This window comes from Neophocaena asiaeorientalis, unplaced genomic scaffold, assembly GCF_003031525.2.
Source record: "Neophocaena asiaeorientalis asiaeorientalis breed wild unplaced genomic scaffold, Neophocaena_asiaeorientalis_V1.1 scaffold150, whole genome shotgun sequence".
NCBI classification, from domain to species: Eukaryota; Metazoa; Chordata; class Mammalia; order Artiodactyla; family Phocoenidae; genus Neophocaena; species Neophocaena asiaeorientalis.
The window spans coordinates 2038944-2060945 of NW_020176571.1; the positions used below are offsets into that span (position 1 = coordinate 2038944).

Consider the following 22002-nt stretch of genomic DNA (forward strand, 5'->3'; position numbering starts at 1 on the left):
TTCAACGCTGTACATCAATACCCAAACCCCAGACCCAGCCGACCGCACCCCAGCCTCCCGGGGCTCCGCGAGACGTACACCTCCCCACCTCGCGCGCAACACACGTCACGCAGAACCCGGGGCTAGCCGCCCCGAGGAGCCTGGCGCCCGCGGACAGGTGGGCTTCCCGCCCGGAGGCCCTCGGGCTGCCCGCACGGCCCGGGAGACACCGCCAACGGCCTTTTCGCGGTTCGCCTCGGCGGCCGGGGAGGGAGGGCGGGGCGGACGGCCGTCCCAGTCCTCGCGGGCGGCAGCTGGCCCGGCGTCGGGCTCCCCAGTTTCTGGTACCGAAGCTCAGACGGTTTCCTTGTCGGAGCCACGCACCGTTAATGTAAGGCCGTAAGTAAGCTATCGCTGCACTAAGAAAGTAAGAGTGATTTGAATCATGTTTTTTCCCGGCTGGCGATTGTTTTATCAGTAACTCTAAACGCCCTTGAGAGCAGTTGAGTCACCGCCAGCGTCCACGCCCTCGTGGCCCCACTGTCACTTTCCCGTCCCTCGTCGGGGTTCTCGTCCCTTCATTCGTCATCGCAGCCCCATCCCGCCCAGCGTCCCCCGGCCTGCTGTACAGTCGCCCCCTTCCGTAGGGTCCGTACGCGGCCGCCGCTGTCAGGACCGCTGCCGGCGGACGCTCGGTCCTGCCAAATGAAGCATCCTAAAGTGATTCATTTTCTCGAGCATCCGACTTCACTCAGGAATAAACGAACTTCCTTTGACTGTTTCTCACGATCCTTCTTATCTGACTGTTGATCCGCTCGTCCTGCTGCTCCCCAGCGGTGTGGTGAGATGAAGGGAAAGCAAAGTGGACTCATCTTATCTTTCTAGTTTCCATTCTGCCAGTGTCTACGTGTGTGACCTTGGGAAAATCCCATTACTCCTGGGTCCTGCTTTTCGTAACTGTAAAAGGGGGTGTGAACGAGATGTCTCAGGTCTATCCCATTCCTGAAATGTGGGGATCTGAAGAGTGAGGTGCTAAGCATTGTTATTCACGCACGGGAGTACTGTCAATATCACAGACACAGAAATTTTTTTGGTTTCCTTTTTGTCATTCCATTGTTCTTTTTTCTTATTTACTACTCTGCCCCACATATCTTTTTTTAAACCTACACTTAGGATTTTTTTTTTTTTAATTAAAGCTGGCTGAGTGCATGCATTCGTTGCCTCTTCTTCCTGGAACCCCATTAAAATGCTAACAAAGGAATGAAAAATGATAGAAACCCGTACAAAACAGAAAATGGGAAGGGAGCCACCAAGGTTTTTTTTTTCTAATTTTACACACAGAAAGTGGGTGAGGTCTGATTAAACAAAATGGAAGAAACCATAATGTGGAATAGGCGTAGGGGGGGTACTGCAGCTGAAGAAGGAGGCCTACCTGCCAGAAGTGATTTAGAGAAACTGAAATCTGGAGACACTGACAAGACAGAGCAAGAGTGAGAAGCAGGGCTGAAAACAAGGACACTAAATAAAGGTCTCTATGTAGAACAGTGGAACCCTCCCTATACCTCAGATACAATAGCTAGGCATTTATCCCAGGCTAAAAGTCAAGCTTTTTCATCATCTCTGGGGAGCATTTAATGACTAAGAGTAGAGCATTCTTTATTCTGGCACAATAGCCAGTTTCCTACCCACTCACCCTAGAGGGAAGTTGTGCAAGTTGGCAAGACCTTCCCAAGTTCTAAAGATGCGTCATCAGCATCCAACTACTTCATCTTAAATACGAATGGACAACCAGGGACTGTTAGGTGTTTAAGGGAAGTCTGCAACTTGGGGCTGGGGAAGGGAGGGAGAGGATAAGGAGAAAATGTGACCACAGAGGAAAAAGAAACTTCAGAGAACTTAAAAATATGCTCACAAACTTTTATTACAGGTATGAAACAAGGATAATGTACTCAGATAAGTAACAATCCAAGAACAAAAAGTAAGTCTTGAAATTAGAAATAGGAAATTGCCAAAATTATAAATTCACTGGAAGTGCTGAAAGGTAAAATCCGTGCAATTTTAAGAATAGAAGAAATATGCAAAGAGATGGAAATTGCAAGAGAAAATATAAGAAAAATAAAAAGTCTATCCAACAGGACTAATACCACAAGAGAAAGAGAAAAGAGAGTAAATAAAAGATGGAAAGTTACCCCAAAAATAATGGAACAAAATTTCCCAGAGCTGAAAATGTCCATTAGTGGAGAAAAAAAACAACTTTGTGAAATGTTAAAACTCTAAAGATAAAGAGAAGATCCTGAATTTCCAAAGGAAAAATGTGACCCATAGGGACCTCCCTAGTGGTCCAGTGGTAAAGAATCTGCCTTCCAATGCAGGGGACGCAGGTTCGATCCCTGGTCGGGGAACTAAGATCCCACATGCCGTGGAGCAACTAAGCCGGTGTGCCTCAGCTAGAGCCCACATGCCACAAACTACAGAGCCCACGCTCTGGAACCCATGCACCGGAACCCATGCACCACAACTAGAGAGAAAGAACGTGCATGCCACAACTGGAGAGAAGCCCGCACACCTAAAGGAAAGATCCCGAGTGCCGCACCTAAGACCCGACGCAGCCAAAAATAAATAAATAAATAATAATAATTTTTAAAAGTGACCCGTAAAAGAGTAAGACTCACACTGCGATTAGAATTCTTACCAGCAGCACTAGATATGAGAAGATAACAATGACCTTCAAGTTTCTGAGGGAAATATTTCTTTAACTTCAAATTCTAAGAATTTTCTTATTTTAAAAAAACTCTATTCCTAGCTGAATTATCATTAAGAGAGCAAAATGAAAACATTTTCAGATATGCAGAGACTCATAAACTCAAACTCCCACATAGGCTTTTTTTCAAAATTTAAAGATGAGATAGAAATGAGGTTTCTGACAGCATCACTATCCAGGATTCACTAGATCTAATTCAATAGTAAAGGGAAATCCCAAGAGCTAGACTAGATTGGGATGGAAGGATAGGAGTTCTGGGAGAGGATTCAACTGAATAATTACTATGATAGAAAGCTTAGAAAATGCTGGTTTCTGATGTTCAGCTTTTAGACCAAACCTGTTAATAAATTATAATCTTGCTGTAGTTGAAGCATAGTTTATAAATTATACCAATGTTGACAACATAAAGGTAAAAATACAACTGGCAGTTTAAGATGTGAAACATAGGAAAGGTAGAGGTAAAAGGAAAAGCACTCAAGAGACGATGTGTATAGTTGGCAGAATAAGAAGCAGTTGCTAAAGTGTACTGTTAGAAGTAGGAAAAGTGACCAGTGGAGGAGCAAGGGATTATTAGGCTTCCTGAGAGGACAGGAAGAAACGAGGTACAGGGTTTATAATTAAGCTAAATCGTCATCAAGAAATAATAGAAGACTTAATATCGTTAAAATAAGCAGTACCCCTCCATTTGTTCTGCACATTCCATGCAATCCTATCAAAAATCCCAGCTGCCTTTTTTTTTTTTTCTAGAAATTGACAAGCAGATCCTAAAATTCACATGGCAATGCAAGGGACTCAGAATAGCCAAAAGAATCTTGAAAAAAAAAAAAAAGTTGCAACACTCATTCTTCCTGCTTTCAAAACTGACTACAAAACTACAATAATCAAGATAGTGTGTTGTACCAGAATAATGATAGACGTATATATCATGGAAAAGAATTGAGACTTCAGAAATAACCCACACATTTATGGACAGTTGATTCACTGGGAAAATAGTCTTCTCAACAAAGGGTGCTGGGACAGTTGTATAACCACATGCAAAAGGATGAAATTGGACCCCTACCTCACTTACGCAAAAATTAAAGGAACTTCCCTGGTGGCGCAGGGAATCCGCGCCAAGGGAAGGGACATGGGTTCGACCCATGGTCCAGGAAGATCCTACATGCCCCAGAGCAACTAAGCCCATGCACCACAACTATTGAGCCTGCGCTCTAGAGCCCACGAGCCACAACTACTGATCCCGCGTGCCACAACTACTGAAGCCCACGTGCCTAGAGCCCATGCTCCGCAACGAGAAGCCACCGCACTGAGAAGCTCACGCACCGCAACGAAGAGTACCCCCACTCACCTCAACTAGAGAAAGCCCACACGCAGCAGTGAAGACCCAACGCAGACAAAATTAATTAATTAATTAAATTTTAAAAAATTAATTCAAAATGGATCATAGACCTAAATATAAATGCTAAAACTATAATACTCTTAGAAAAAAACAGGTGTAAACCTTCATGACCTTGGATTAGGCAATAGTTTCTTAGCTATGAAACCAAAACCGTAAGTGACAAAATTTTAAAATTGGACTCTATCAAAATGGAATATAGAAAACTTTTGTATATTCAGCTTTAAAAAGTATGGTGAGCCTTGAAGACATTATATCAAATGAAATAACCCAATCACAAAAGGACTGTATAGTGTATGATTTCATTTATATGAGGTACCTAGAATAGTAAAAGTCATAGAGCCAGAAAGTAGAAGGATGGTTGCCAGGGGTTGGGGAAAGGCAGATGGGCATTTGCAAGCCAACCAAACCTGCCAACACCTTGATCTTGGATGTCCAGCCTCCAGAAATGTGTGAATGAAATTTCTGTTGTTTATGCTGCCCAGTCTGTGATATTTTGTTACGGCATCCTCACCAAACTAAGACAGATTTTGGTACTGAGGAGTGGGGTACTACTGTAACAAATACCTTACAAATGTGGAAGGGGCTTTGGAAGTGGGTAATGAGTGGAGGCTGGAAGATATTTGAGGTGCAAGTTAGGAAAAGCCTAGATTGCCTTGAAGAGAGACTCTTGGTAGAAATGTAAACGTTAAAAGGTGACTGTAGTGAGATCTCAGAAACGAGCATGTTATTGGAAACTGGAGGAAAGGTGACCCTTATTATAAAGTGGCAATGAACTTGGCCAAACTGTTTCCTAGTGTTCTGTGGCAGGTAGAAATTAAAAGTGATAAACTGTGATATTTAGCTGCAGAGATTTCTAAGCAAAGTGTTGGTGGTGCGGCCTGATTTCTTCTTACTGCTTAAAGTATACAGGAGGTGAGAGATAAATTAAAGGAGTTGTTAAGCAAAAAGGAACCAGAACCTAAAGATTTGGAAAATTCTTAGCCTATCTACAATATTGTAACTTGCAAGAAATATATACTGGTGAGCATTTTGTAATATGCTTAAATGTCAAATCACTATGTTGTACACCTGAAACTAACATGTACACATAATACATCAACTATACTTCAATTTAAAAAAAAAGAAATATACATTTGGTCATTCGTATGACCAAAATAGATCTCATATTTGGTCTTCATCCAAGGTTCTTGACTCACAGCTCCCAAAACCCTTGGAATTTCCTGAGGGATAAGAGCAACGGGAACTTCTCTTGTCATAATGTTTGGTCTCTACTCCTCAGTTCCTGAAATCACTTTCAGAGCCATAAAGGTAAAATGGATGTCTTGTTATTTGTAACAAGCCCCTTTCTACCACAACAGGATTTATGTTAATGAGGTGACTTTTGGAAAGCCCTAAGTATGGGGACTTGTCAGCAAAGAACCCAACCATGAATACAGGATTGGAACTTTCAGTCCCACCCCCTGACCTCCAGGGAGGGAAGAGAGGCTAGAGGTTGAATCAGTTGCCAATGACCAATGATTTGATCAATCACGTCTATGTAATGAAGACTCCACAACACTCAAAAGGACAAGGCTCAGAGAGCTTCTTTGGTGAATACCTGGATAAGTGGGGAGAGTGACACCAGGAGAGGGCGTGGAAGCTCTGCGCCCTTTCCCCATACCTTGCCCTATGCGTCTGTTCCATCTGGCTCTTCCTTTTATAATATCCTTTGATAACAAACCAGTCATCCAGTATGTAAAAATGTTTCTGTGAGTTCTATGAGCCACTCTGGCAAATTAATCAAACCCAAGAAAGGGGTCATAAGAACCTTTGATTTATAGCCATCAGTCAGAAGCACAGTTCACAAGCTGGACTTGCAATTGCCATCCTGAGCTGGGAGAGATTGTTGGAACCTCCAGTTTGTGGCCAGTTGGTCAGAAGCACAGGTAACAACCTTGCTTGCATCTGGCATCCTGAGAGGGCAAGAGGGGTGTACAGCAGTCTTGTGGGACTGAGCACTTAACCTGCAGAACCTGATGCTGTCTCTGGGTAGATAGTGTCAAAATTGAGCTGAGATGCAGGAGACCCAGCTGGTACCCAGAGACTTGCTCCTTGGTGGTGTTGGGAAACCACCCCAACTCCTCACATGTTGGAATTAGGTGTAGAACCCAATTACTATCCATATTACGATAAAAGAAGTATGTTCTGGAGAATACATCAAGGGTGTAGCTGGATAGTCATTTGATAAAGAGGTCATGGGTGCAACTCATGGATTTAATCAGTCATCTCATAAGTAACCAGGAATAGAAATAAGATTATACCAGTAGAAGCACTGCCAGTTTCAACTAAGGGGCATAGAGACAACAAAATGGAGGAATACTGTCAGACTTCTGGGAGTCTACAGGATAGGACAATAGAGCTACCTGGCTGCCAATTCACATCACCCTTCAAGAAAAGCAAGAAATGACACCAAAAGTGATTCAGAGATCAACAGGCCTGCTACTCCAGCCACCAGCCCAGAGAGTACAGGTCTGGGGGGCAAGCTGTCTCCTTGGTTTCAGTGGAGCCTGCTACCAACCAGTGCCTCAGGAATAAAGCTGATGCCCAGGGCTGAGGGGGTGGAGCCACCACCCAGGGCCAAGGGGATGAGGTTGCCACCCCAGTGGGCCTGGAAGGCAGAGCATTGAGCCCAAAAGGATTACTCTTGAGCCTTAAAATCTAATGAAATTTGCCTTGCTGGGCTTTGTACTCGCTTTGGACCCATTTCCCTTTCTTCTTCCTGACTTCTCTCTTTTAGAATAGAACATCTCTCTATGCCTGTCTCACCAGCATATTTTGGAACCACATAACTTGTCTGATGTTGCAGGCTCACAGCTGGCAAGGAATTTTGCCTTCGAGTGAATCATATCTCAAGTCTCAACCATACCTGATGATATCCAGGTGAGACTTTGCACTTAGAGTTGATGCTGGAATGGGTCAAGACTTTGGGATGGGGGTGAATGTGTTTGCCTGTGAGAAGGACAAGAATTTTGGGTATCCAGAGGGCAGAATGTTTTGGACTGAGCTGCATTCTCCCAAAATTTATGTGTGGAAGCCCTAACCCACAATGTGACTATATTTGGAGACAGGGCCTTTAAAGAGCTGGTTACGGTTAAATGAGGTCATATACAGTCTGTGCTATTTTGTCATGGCAGCCCTAGTAGACTAATTCAGACAGCACCAGGAAAGTGAGAAGACAGTGCACAGAATGGGAAAAAAATTGCAACCACTATTTGATATTATATCCAGAATATGTAAATAATTCTTAAAACTCAACAATAAAAAGACAACCCATTAAAAAATGGGTACAGGATTTGAATAGATATTTCTCCAAGAAGATATATAAATAGCCAATAAGTACATGAAAAGATGCTCAACATCATCAGTCACTAGGGAAATGCAAATCGAAACCACAGTGAGAAACCACACCCACTAGGATGGCCATAATCAAAAAGAGTGTAACTGTTGGTGAGGACTTAGAGAAATCAGAACCCTCATACACACCTGGTGGAAATGTAAAATGGTGTAGTCACTTTGTAAAAGCCTGACAGTTCCTTGACATGTTGAATATAGAGTTACCATAAGACCCAGCAATTCTACTCCTAGCAATATACCTAAAAGAATTTAAGATATCCGCACAAGACCACAAACTTTTGTATATGAATATTATAGCAGCATTATTCATAGTAGCTGGACAGTGGAAACCAAATCATGAATAAATTCAAAAAAAATAATTTTAACAAATTGCTGACCTGCAAGAAAGTAAAAGAATTGCCCCCAAAGACTCAGTGGCTTATAAACAGCAAATATTTATTTTTAAGTTAGTTGGGATTTGACAGCTGGAGGGAGGGGCGGTCAGCTGCTGTGCTGTGCTCGAGGTACGAATCAGTTCCACACATCTCCCATTCAAGGAACCAGACTAAAGGAGCAGTAGTCACCTGGGTTGTAATTTCCTCGTGATGGCAAACAAGCATACAAGAGGCTAAGCCACAGAATCACTTGAAGCTTCTGCTCAAGTGTGTCATATGTCCTGTGTGCTCACACTTCATTAACCAAAGCAAGCCACGCAGCCAGGTCCAACATAATGGTGTGGGAAAGTATACTCCTTTCATGGAGTAGAGGAAAGGAAGAAAAAAGGGAAGGAAAAAGTCATGGCTTTCCCTTTAAGAAAACTTCCTAAGGAATTGTGCACACCATTTCTTTTTATATCCCATGGTAAGAGCTTAGTTCATGGTCATTCCTTGCTGAAGGGCAAATTGGAAATATAGACTTTATTGTGGATGGTCATGTACCCAGTTAAAGTCAAGAAGTTATATTACTAAAATAAGGAGAAAATGACTATTGAGAAAAGCTATCAATCTGCCACAAACTTCTAAAACAATTAACTGATATTTTAAAACGTAATAGGGACTGCCCTCGTGACGCAGTGGTTAAGAACCTGCCTGCCAATGCAGGGGGCACGGATTCGAGCCCTGGTCCGGGAAGATCCCACATGCCCGGGAGCAACTAAGCCTGTGAGCCACAACTACTGAGCCCGCATGCCACAACTACTGAAGCCCGCAAGCCTAGAACCTGTGCTCTGCAGCAAGAGAAGCCACCGCAATGAGAAACCCGTGCATCGCGACAAAGAGTAGCCCCTACTCGCCGCAACTAGAGGAAACCCATGCGCAGCAACGAAGACCCAACACAGCCAAAGATAAATAAATGAAATAAATAAATTTATAAATAAAGACAGGGAGGATAGAAAAGGCAATCTCCTACTTTAAATCTACTTAGAGTCCCTTAAGGAGAATCTAGAGAAAGGAGGTAAGCATCTGTTCATATAATGGGTGAGGACTTTGCAAACCAATAAGAGACATAAATCTATAGATCAGGAATCACTAAGAACAGGACCAGTAAAAAGAAATCCAATCTAGATGTAGTGTAGTGAAACCGAGAACATAAAAGACAACACATCTTAAAGTCAGTTGCATTAGTTTCCCAGGTCTGCTGTAACAAAGTGCCACAAACTGAATGGCTTAACATCACAGGAATTTATATAGTCTCATAGTTCTAGAGGCTGGAAGTCCAAGCTCCAGGTGTCAGCGGGGCCTTGGTCCTGTGAAGGGGAGGGGAGAACCCCTCCCTCCCCTCCCTAGTTTCTGGTGATTTGCGGCAATCCTTGGCATTCCTTAGCTTGCATCTGCAGCCCTTCGGTGCCTGCCTCCCCGTCACATGGCATTCGCCTTTTGAGCGTCTGTGTCTCTCTTCCTCTTCTGATAAGGCACCCAGTTATATTGGATTAAGGGCCCACCCTTCTCCAATACGGCCTTATCTTAACTAATGGTGTCCACAATGACGCTCTTTCAAAAGAAGGTCACGTTCTTAGGCACTGGGGATTAGGGCTTTAACCTATCTTTCTGAGGAATACAATTCAACCCATAACATGAGACAAATAAATATCAGCTTACTTACAAAGGAACAGTGATTGGCTGACGACAAACCTATGAACACACAAGGGAAGCTGGAAGACAGAATAATCTCTCCAGGTGCTGAGAGACAATAACTGTCATCTCAGAATTGTGTACCCAGTAACACTAATTTATAAGATCAAGGACAAAATAAAGGCATTTTCAGGTAAACAAAAGCACATGGTTTATTACCAATTGATCTTCATTAAAGGAAAATCTAAATGATACTTCAAAGGAAAATAATCCTGCAGATGAGGACCCAGAGGCATACACAGCTGCAGTCTGGGCCACCAAAAGGGTACAGGGGGACTTAAAAGGGCCAAAGCTAAAAGCAGAGTCTGACTACCAAGTGGGAAGCATGTCCACACTGATAGGAACCCAGGGTTTTTCTTCCCCCTGGGGATCTCATGATCATTAACCATCTGTGTCGGCAAAAGGCAGTCTTCCAGCTTTCATATCAGATGGAGGCAAGGGTAAAAGTTGATAGGAAACTTACATGACTTGGGTGCATTCCTGTGAGTGGGCTAAAGCTCAGTCATGCAGAAAGGGGAGGGGTAGGACTGCGGGCCTAAGACGGGACTGACAAAATAGATTCAGTGAGGTTCAGCCACACAGCATCACTGGGGACAATGACAAGAGCAGTTTATTCAGGTGGTTGAGTTGAAAGTTTGATTAATTGGTTCAAGAGAGAACGGGATGAGTGGAAGTACAAGTTGTGAGTATTAGCAATTCTTTAGAGAATTTCTGTTATAAACAGGAGTGGGGAAATACGAGGTCAACATTATTTTCCCATGTACCTTTCTCCTATTCCCAAATTCCACCTGACGTCATGCACTTCTGGTTTGGGATACTTGTACGTGGAGGCATACTGGCTGGTATAATAGTTTGGGATTCCCCCTTTATTACCTATTTTATTTGCATAATGAGAAGATAACTAGACTTGCGTATTAAGTGTTAAGTATCTCCTACAGCATTTTAACTCCAAAATTGCAGAGAGGAGTGTGAGAATAGTTTTTTAATCATTATTTCACCATACACAATATTATCTAACTTTACCTCTTATATTTGAAGTTTTTTATACCTGATTAATGTCCATAGTTATGTGAGGGTGAAAAAGAATTTACCACAGTAAGGTTTATAGTTATAGTTTTATGTCAAATTATATAACCACAAATACTAGAAGGCAGTATAGCAGAGTCTCAGGTACAAGGGCTCTGGAATCAGACTGCCTGGGTTCATATTCTGGCTTAACCTATCCAGGCCCTATTTCCTTATCTAAACTGGAGATAATAATTGTAAAGGTATTATAAGGATTAAATGGGGAAATACATGTAAAGTGCTTAAACTAGTAAACACTAAGTATATAGTAAGTCCTTGATAAAGTTAACTAGTGTTATTACTAAGCAGTGAATCAACTGTCAGTAAGAGAAGACCTGACTTACAGTGGCTTAAGTGAGAAGGGTTTGTTCTGCTCACACAGCAGGCACCCTGAAGATGGGTGGCTGCTAAAATTTGCTCATTTCTACAATGCCAGGGCTTGGCCTCACTTCAGTTCCCTTGGACTTTCCCTCACGATTACACCATCACCAATCACCACATTCTCAAACAAAGGCATTCAAAGGCAGAAAGCAGGAGGCAAGGAAACAGAATTTCTGCCCCTGCGCCTTTCTCTTTTTAGGGAGGAAACCACCACTCTGTGTGTTGTGTTGTGTTCTTCAAGATTGTCTTAGTTTGAGAAAGCCATCTGGCCAATAAAAGGAGGTGCTGACTTTTGGTGGTCAGGCAGTCCTAAGTGCACTGATGTGGTCCACATGAGGGGCACAGATGGGCGAGGCACCAGCTTGCTGCTACAGCTGTCTAAAGGGCATCTGATGTGGTATGTATATACCTGGAATACTGCTCAGCCGTAAAAAAGATTGAAATAATGCCATTTCAGCAACATCGATGGACCGAGAGATTATCACACTGAGTGAAGTAAGTCAGACAGAGAAAGACAAATACTATATGATATCACTTATATGTGGAATCTAAAATATGACAAATGAATTTATCTACAAAACAGAAACAGACTCACAGACATAGAGAACAGACTTGTGGTTGTCAAGAGGGAGGGGGTTGGGGGAGGGATGGATTGGGAGTTTGGGGTTAGCAGATACACACTACTATATATAAAATAGGTAAACAGCAAGGTCCAACTGTATAGCACAGGGAACTATATTCAATATCCTATAACAAGCCATAATGGAAAAAGAAATTTTTTAATAAAGGGCATCTAAAATCTTACACATTGAAGAACACACTTCTAGGGCTTCCCTGGTGGCTCAGTGGTTGAGAATCTGCCTGCTAACGCAGGGGACATGGGTTTGAGCCCTGGTCTGGAAAGATCCCACATGCTGCGGAGCCTGTGCACAACTACTGAGCCTGCGCTCTAGAGCCCGCGAGCCACAACTACTGAGCCCACGTGCCACAACTACTGCAGCCCACGTGCCTAGAGCCCAAGCTCTGCAACAAGAGAAGCCACCACAATGAGAAGCCCGCGCACGGCAAGGAAGAGTAGCCTCCACTCGCCGCAACTAGAGAAAGCCTGCACAGCAATGAAGACCCAACACAACCAAAAATAAATAAATTTATTTAAAAAAAAAAAAAAAACACTTCTAATTTCTACCCCCAAACCTGCTCTTCCCACATGTTCCCCATCTCAGTAGGTGGCAACTCCATCCTTCCTGTTACTCAGACCAAATGTTGGAGTCCTCCTTAATTCCTCTGTCTTACACATCACATTCAATTACACTGTAGTTAATTAATCCTGTCAGATCTACCTTCAGATTCTGTCCAGAATCCAACCACTTTCATCACCCCTGTCATCACCATGCTGACCCAACCCACCATCGTTTCTTGCCTGTATTATTTCAGTAGTTTCCTGACTGCTCTCCGCTTTCTCCCCCACCATCCTTTTAAAAGCTAGATCATAATTATATCACCTTCTTGCTCAAAACCCTCCAGTCTCAGAGTAAAACCCAGTTTCTTCTCATGGCCTGTAACTCCTCTAAGAGATTTGGTCCTCTCCGACTCTGCGCTTGCCTGCTACTTGCCCTCTAGCTCAGGCTGCCCCAGCTGCACTGACCTACTTGCTGTTCTTTAGTCATGCCAAGCATGCTCCCACCTCAAGACCCTTCTGATGGGCACAGTCTTCTGCCACAGAGCTTCCAGGCTTGATTCCTCACTTCCTTCAAGTCCCCGATGTCACCACCCTGAAGTCATCCCTGCCCCTCTCCGTACTCCCTGCCCCCCTCACTGTTTTAGTTTTCTCCATCTAACATGCTATATATGTGTATTTATATACATGGATGTACTATGCTTCTTTATTTATTTTCTGTTTCCCCTCAGAAATGTAAGTTCTGTGAGGGAAGGGACTTTCTTTTTTTCCCTGTTTTACCCCTAGTGCTTGGAACCTATTAGACACTTGGGGGAAAAAATGCTGAATGAGTAAATGAATGAGCGAACAATATTATTTAAAAAAAAAAAAAAAAGCTAACTGCCTGATGACCAGACTGCAGCCGTGACACAAACCGCTCCACCTTTTTTTTTAACAGAAACCATTTTATTTATGTATTTATTTTATTTATTTTTGGCTGCGTTGGGTTTTAGTTGCGGCATGCGGGATCTTTCTTTGCAGCGCATGGGCTTCTCTCTAGTTGTGGCACACGGGTTCCAGAGTGCGCAGCCTCAGTAGTTGCGGCATGCAGACTTAGTTGCCCTGCTGCGTGTGGGATCTTAGTTCCCCGACCAGGGATCGAACCCATGTCCCCTCCATTGGAAGGTGGATTCTTAACCACGGGACCACCAGGGAAGTCCCAGCAAACAATATTGAACATTCAAGTTGCTTCAAGCTTTGTGTGTACAAGGCTTTGTGCATTTTCTTTCCGTGTTTTATGATTAATACCTTTTAAGAATAATTCTCAAAATGAGATTATTGAATAGGAAGGTAAAGGCATTTTTTGGCTTTTAATAAAAATAATCAAATTGTTTTCCAAAATATTTAAACCAGTTATGTAGAGAGCACCAGTTATATGATGGTCCTGCTAGGCATTCTACGTTTAAACTTTTCCATAAATTTTACAGGAAAGACTAGAAAATTTGATTATTTTTCCATATTTATTTATAACCATCAGTAGTACTGTTACTTTTTTCTTTTCAGTTTTATTGAGATATAATTGACATACAGCACTGTATAAGTTTAAAGTGTACCACATAATGATCTGACTTACATACATCGTGAAATGATTATCACAATAAGTTTAGTGAACATCCATCACCGTATGTAGATACAAAAATTAAAAAGAAAAATTTTTTCCTTTTGATGAGGACATCAATGTATTTTTAAATAAATTAATTAATATAAATATTACTTTAAAAAATTAAAATCTCACCCACAGGCTTTCTCAGGTTCTTTCACCTTTTTGGTTCTGACCTATCCTTAGCTGACCTTAATTAAAGGTGAACTTAGTAACCTACTTTAGACAATGCTTCCTATATTCCTCCACTAAGTGTCATACCAGCCTCACAAGTTCTGGATTCTAAGTCCTGTTCATTAGCTTTTATCGTGGTTATAGATTCTCATGCTGGAGGGAAAGGCTGTTTTCTCTGCCTCCATGACTATATGCCCTTTTTAAAAATACCATGCCCCTGCCCACAATACGTTCTTTATCCTCTAATAATATGAATACAAGTATAGCTTATATATGCACACTTGAGTATACTTTATACAGCTGTAAATATTTACATAGAATGAGAGTAGTTATATATAATCACACATGTCTTTTTTGTGTTTCAAGATCTCAGCAAGGGATGTACCTGGCTTTGGTTATCGATGAGAAATGTAGCTAAGAGAACATTCAAATTACTCTGATACCCCATTCAAAATAACTCAGTTGTTAGTTCACTTTCTTCAGATACCACCTTGTCTCATGAGCCACCTACTCCCAGATGTTATTCTAAATTACCATTTGCAGTCACTTCTCACAATGCCCACTCCCAGCTGCCTTTCTAATTCAACATTTCACAGTTCCTGCTTTGTTGCTGTTCTTTCTAGTTGTCATTTTAATCTGAGAGCTAATTATCTTTGTCAACCACCATTCCTCATAGGCCAAACTTTCAAACTGCAAGGCTTTCAGGAAGTCATTTGGTTAAATATTCCCTCATTTTTGGTTACAAATGCCTTGCTTTTTATTTTAAACTATGGAAAGCTTCATGACTGTATTAGATTGTGCTAAATAAGAATCCAGGGCTTCCCTGGTGGCGCAGTGGTTGAGGTGATGGATGGGTTAACTAACCTTTTTCTGGTAATCATTTCACAGTTCATATGTATATCAAATCATCATATTATACACCTTAAACTTACATAATGTAGTAAAGGGGAAAAAAGAAAAATGTGTAAATATATATTGGTCTCTGTCCCTGCTTCCCGGCACAGAGCTCCTAAAATTCTTGTATCTTCCTAAATGATAAGAGTGCTAAGAGCATCTTTTGTTCTAACATTTGGTCGTTGACCCTGGTTCGGTGACACAGAGCTTTAGGAATCCTTTAACATTTCCTGCATGATAGGAGTGTCTTTTGTTCTAATGAGGTGACTCTGGGTGGGCTTCTAAATAACTTCAGGAGGGGGCAGGGGAGGTGCTGGTCACCAGAAAGACCAAGCCATGATTAGAAGGTTGGAACATTTAGACCACACCCCCCATCCTCTGAGAAGGCGAGAGGGGCTGGAGACTGAGCTAATGATCGATCATGCCTATGTGATAAAGTCTCCATAAAAATCCCAAAATTGGGGTTTGGAGAGCTTATGGTTGGTGAACATATCCATGTATTGGGAGGGTGGCACACCCCAACTCCATGGGGACAGAAGCTCCTGCGCTTGGCACCCTCCCGACCCAGTTCCTACATATCTTCTCATCTGGCTATTCATCTTGTATCCTTTATCATATCCTTTGTTACATAATAAACTGGTCGACCTAAGTAAGTGTTTCCCTGAGTTTTGTGACCTCTTCTAGCAAATGATCAAGTCCAAAAAGGCCAGTAGGGGGAACCTCTGATTTGTAGACAACTCAGACAGACTTGGTGGATAGCTTGGGGACCTATTATTTGCAAATGGCGTTTGAAGTGAGGGGCAGTCTTGTGGGAGTGAACCCTTAACCCGTGGAGTCTGCCTATCTCCAGTTAGTGTCAGAACTGAATGGCGTTGTAGGACGCCCAGCTGGTGTTGTAGAGAATTGCATATGTGCAAAACCCACACATTTGGTGTTGGAAGAGTGAGTGTGTCAATATTATGAGAGTAAAGGAGAAATACACACGAGGAAGAGGGTAGTTTTTCCCTTATAGCTTCTCACTCATTTCATTTCGTTCTTTGCAAAGTCACCTTATCCGAGACGCCTTCCCCAAATCATCCCTCCATCTAAACAGCGCCGCCATTCTCATCATGCTAGCTCCTGCCTCAGTCTTCGTCGTAGCCCTTCCTTCTACCAGCCATACCGTGTAGTTGTTTGCTTGCTCACCCTTTCTCTGCCTTCTAGGATACAAGCTCCATGGGATCCTGGACTTTGTTCTTTGCTCCCTCCTCAGTGCCTGCATTGGTGTCTTTCACACAGGAATGGCTTAATACATATTTATTTGATGAAAGATGAATAAATGAATGAATGAGAAATACTAACCATTTACTATACTATGGGAACCCTTAACTGGTAAAATATTTTGAAGTGACATGTTATACAGCACTCTACACAAAACAGAAGAAAGCCACGTATCTCACATGGAAGCTTAAGACCATTTTAACAACATAAATGAACACTTTCCTTTAAAAAAATTGTTCTTCTATGCCCAGCAAAGGAAAACCATCAACAAAATGAAAAGACAACATGTGGAATGGGAGAAAATATTGGCAAATGATGTGACTGACAAGGGGTTAATATCCAAAATATACAAACAGCTCATATAACTCAATATCGAAAAAACAAACAACCCAATCAAAAAAATGGGCAGAAGAGCTAAATAGACATTTTTGCAAAGAAGACATACAGATGGCTAACAGGCACATGAAAAGATGCTCAACATTGCTAATTATTAGAGAAATGCAAATCAAAACCACAATGAGGACTTCCCTGGTGGGGCAGTGGTTAAGAATCCGCCTGCCAATGCAGGGGACACGGGTTCGAGCCCTGACCCAGGAAGATCCTTCATGCCGCGGAGCAACTAAGCCCGTGCGCCACAACTACTGAGCCTGCGCTCTAGAGCCCGCAAGCCACAGCTACTGAGCCCGTGTGCCGCAACTACTGAAGCCCGTGCGCCTAGAGCCCGTGCTCTTCAACAAGAGAAGCCACTGCAATGAGAAGCCCGCACACCACAATGAAGAGTAGCCCCCGCTTACCGCAACTAGAGAAAGCCCGCGCAGCAACGAAGACCCAACGCAGCCAAAAATAAATAAATAAATCTATTAAAAAAAAATAGGACAAGGAATACCTGTATACCCTTTACCCAGATATGCCTTATAGTTAACACTTTACTCCGTTTGCTTTATCTGTGTTCTATCTACCTATCTATCTGTCTATCTATCCATCCATCTATCTATAATTAAAGGGTGAGTTTCATCCATCGTGGCTCTTTAACCCTAAATACTTCAGTGTGTATTTCCTAAGGATAAGGGTCTTTCTCCTCTAACATAACCATAGTTGTCAGCTTTATAAATTCATAAGATTACCTTGATTTCAGAATTTAACCTATCATCCATATTCCAATGTGATCAACTGAGCCAAAAACGTCCTTTATGGCATTTTCCCCCTCCAGCACAGGATCCAGCCTAGGGTCGGGTACTACATTTGTTTGTCAAATCTCTTTACCCTCCCTGATCCTGGGACATTTTCATAGCCTTTATCTTTTCTGACACTGACATTTTGAAGAAGGCAGTGTCTACCACCCCTGCGCCTAACACACACTTTTTCTCTTGTAACTGAACGTTCCTCATTCTGCATTTGTCTGATGTTTTTTGTGATTAGACTAACGTTATACATTCTCTGTTGTAACACGGCGAGGGGATGCTGTGTCCTCCTCAGGGTATCGCATCTGGAGACAATGTCCAGTTATCCTCACTGGTGATGTTAATTTGATCACCTAGTCAAGGTTTGCCCAATTTCTCCACCGTACTATTACTGTTTTTTTTTTTCCTTCCTCCTTTGCAGTTTATGTCTATGGGGAGACAGTTTAGGATCATGCCAGTATTCTCCTCATCCAAATTTCCCCTCAGATTTAACATCCATTGATGATGCTTGCCTGATTCAATCTTTACCACGACAGTTGCCAAATGATAATTTTCCAACTCCAGCACCTCCTCAACATTTGCCAGTTGACCCTTGTCATTCTGCTATTTTTTTTTTAATTGGGAAGGACTCATCAATTCTTCTCAGTACAACTTTGCACATATCCAAAACGTCAGATAATCTCTCAGCACCGTTTTTCCCCCTGTACACATTCCATCTGGAGCTCTTCGTCCTCTCCTCCACTTCAGACTTGTGGTCCCCTGGCTGCTGCATAGCTGCCTTCCTGAGATTTTCACTTCTTATCATCTAAGGAATTTCATGGCCTTTTTTCTGTGTTGGATCCTGTTTCCTGAGTCCTGTGCCTTCCTCTTTCTTAGTTTCCTTTTATGTTTTGAAGAGAAGAGACATTCTTCTCTAGCTTTCTGAGAAAAGGTAGGCAACAAGTTAATTTTTTTTGAGCATATGTGTGTCTAAAAATATCTTTACTTATTCATTCACTTTACTGATAATTTGGGTATTGAATTCTAGGTTAGAAGTTATTTTCCCTTGGAATCTTTAGTGTCTTTTAGTTTCTGTTGCTGCACGGAGGAAATCCAAATGCAGTCTGATTCCTGATACTTTTGATGTAACCTGATACTTTGTATGTAACATACTTTTTTGGTTTTCATTCTGAATATTTTCATTTAAAATATTTCCTCTACCTCTTATGGTATAAAATTTCTCAGTGTAGCTCCTTTTTAATTCATCATTCTGAGGCCTGGGGTGGGACCTTTCAATATGAAGACCTATGTCTTTCAGGTCTGAAGAGTTTTTTTGTGTTTTCTCTGTGTTAATTTCTTCCAGGTGTTTTCTTAGTCTCTCTTTCTGGAATACCTATATGTCAGATGTTGGACTTGACTGATGCTTTAATTTTCATATTGTTTCTCTTTTATTATCCATCTCTTTGACCAACTTTCTGAGAGATTTTTTTTAACCTTATCTTCCAAACTTATTAGTGAAATTTTTATGTTAGGTATCATATTTTAAATTTCTAATTGCTTTCTTTATCTAATACATTTTTTTCTTAGAGTATACTGTTTTGTGAACAGAATACATATATCTTCTTATCCTAGAATGTTATTTATGTTTTCTTTGGGAAATTGTTTTTCTGTTTGCCTTCTCTCTTGGGTTCCTTTTTCATTTGCTTTAATAGCTTTTATCTCAAAGATATTCCCTGTGATCCTTTACTGTCTTCATATTTAAGAATGAGGTATTAGTCATCTCATTGGAAGCTTTCTGAGCATATGGAAGTTCTCTGATTTGCCTCATTGTAGGCAAGCTTTTAAAAATTATTTTATTTTAATTAAAAAATTTGAAATTGCAGTAAGATACACATAATACTTACCATCATAATAATTTTCAAGCATACATTTAAGTGTACATCTCAGTAGTGTTAAGGACATTCACATTGTTGTACAGCCAACCTCCAGCTCTTTTCCTTTTGCAAAATTGAAATTCAATATTCATTAAAAAACAACTGTCCATTTCCCCCTCCCTCCAGCCCCTGGCAACCACTCTTCTACTTTCTGTCTTTATGAATTTGACTACTTTAGGTATCTCCTATAAGTAGAATCATACTGTGCTTATCTTTTTGGACAGGCTTCGTAATGTCCTCAAGCTTCATCCATATTGTCCCAGGTATCAGAATTTATTTCCTTTTTAAGGCTGAATCATAGTCCATTGTGTGGACACACCACATTTTGTTTATCCATCATCTGTCAGTGGACACTGGGGTTCCTTCCGCCTTTTGGCTATTGCAGATAATGCTGCTATGGACATGGGTGTGCAGATATCTGTGGGTGTGCAAATATGGGTGTGCTATGGACATGGGTGTCTGTAAAGACTCTGCTTTCAATTCTTTTAGGTATATAACTAGAAGTGGAATTGTTGAATCATATGGTAATTCTATTTTTAATTTTTTTGAAGGCCCACAATTGTATTTGCACCATTTTACATTCCTATCTGTAGCACACACTATTCCAATTTTTATACATCTTTGTCAACATTTGGTATTTTCTGTTTTTAAACAGTAGCCATCCTAATGAGTCTGGGTAAGCTGTTTTAAGTGTATAGTTTTGGGCCCTGCTTTTTCCACAGAAAATGATCTTGAAAATTCTTCTTTCCATGTCAGTAGTTTTTGTTTGTTTGTTTTATTTTTAGGCCATGCGGCATGCGGGCCAACCAGGGATCGAACCTGGGCCCCCTGCATTGGGAGTGTGGAGTCTTAACCACTGGACTACCAGGGAAGTCCCCTCAATAGGCATTTTTTTAAACATGATTTTTAATGGCTGTACTATTTAACAGATTCCATAATGTAACATTTTAATTCATTTTCAGTAATTTTTCAGGGTATAAATAATGTTGTGCAGAATATCCTTATAAAGAAATCTTTGTGTACATCCCTGATATTTTTCTTAGTTGCTAAGGTCCTACAGGTTGAATTCTTGTATCAGAGGATATATGTTTTTGACATATAGTCCCAGATTGCTTTCCTGAAAGGTTGCATCAGTTTATATTCCTACCAACATTATGAAAGTATCATCCACACTGAATATTATCAGACAAAATTATTTCAATGTAAGATCATAAATACAAGGTCAGTAAGACTATATACATCAACAGATAACAGTGGTCAACTCTGAGAATAGTTCTGGTTTTGACATATGAATGGTTATGTAAAATGCTAGATTAATTTTTATTGTTTGTATTTTTCAGTAAGAACATATGTAATAATTATATAAAAATAAATATTTCAATTTCCTAACAAAACGGAAATGGTTGAAATTATATACTTATTTTATTTTTTAAAAATATTTGTTTATTTATTTAAATTATCTACTTCTAAATGACAAGATCGTGTAACTCTAATATGAAATTTTCGCATAACTTTTTCTGAGAGCAGTGCCATATAAGCAGTGCAAGAAACCTTGAATTTTACCTTCTTTATTTTTTTTAAATTTTTTTGATTTAATTTTATTTATTTTTTTATACAGCAGTTTCTTATTAGTCATCAATTTTATACACATCAGTGTATACATGTCAATCCCAATTGCCCAATTCAGCACACCACCCCCGCCTTGGTGTCCATACGTTTTTTCTCTACATCTGTGTCTCAATTTCTGCCCTGCAAGCCTGTTCATCTGTACCATTTTCTAGGTTCCACATATATGCGTTAATATACGATATTTGTTTTTTCTCTTTCTGACTTATCTCACTCTGTATGACAGTCTCCAGATGCATCCGCGTCTTTGTTCCTTTTTATGGCTGAGTAATATTCCATTGTATATATGTACCACATCTTCTTTATCCATTCATCTGTTGATGGGCATTTAGGTTGCTTCCATGACATATGGTGTATCACATTGATTGATTTGCGTATATTGAAGAATTCTTGCATCTCTGGTATAAATCCCACTTGATCATGGTGTATGATCCTTTTAATGTGTTGTTGGATTCTGTTTGCCAGTATTTTGTTGAGGATTTTTGCATCTATATTTATATACTTATTTTAATATGTATGCTTTTGGTTTTATTAAAGTTAAACCTTTTTTCCTCTTTATTATCTTTCTCCTTTTGTGAAATATCCACTCACTTCATTTGTCTGTATTTCCTGAGTTGTTAGAAGTTTTTATATATGAATTCTCTTCACCATACATGTCAATAATATTTCCCCCTTTTTCTTGTTTATTTTCTACTTCCAGAAGCTAAAAAATTTGAATGTAGGTAGCTACATTTATCCATCTTTTACTTCATGATTATTTTATCAGCTTTTATAGTTAGACAGCTCTTTTCTGCATTCTGAGGTCGGATATTCATCTGCATATTTTTTTTACTTTGTTTTATGTGTATCTGCGTGTATTTAACATTTCACCCTTGAATTCAGCTGTAATTTATTTCAGTGCATATTTTGATAAGGAATATAACTCCAAACAGTAACTGTCCCAGCACCATTTGGAAGCCAACATTCCTTTCTTTACCAAATGCACTGGGGGTTGGGGGACGGGGGGTGCTCCCGGGAGGAGTGAGCAGTCAGCTCAGCAGGAAGTGACGCGCCCG

At 40.8% G+C, this 22002-nt stretch overlaps 1 protein-coding gene across 1 annotated transcript in view; it reads left to right on the plus strand.

The window, feature by feature from the left end:
- Positions 1-237: 237 nt before the first annotated feature.
- The window catches only part of RAD52 (RAD52 DNA repair protein), a 52242-nt gene continuing 30477 nt past the window's right edge, over positions 238-22002 (plus strand). Inside the window, exons 1-2 of the mRNA XM_024733043.1 lie at positions 238-378; positions 6913-7055. The gene's annotated coding sequence lies outside the window, so the exon portion shown is untranslated. The remainder of the gene's footprint in view (positions 379-6912; positions 7056-22002) is intronic.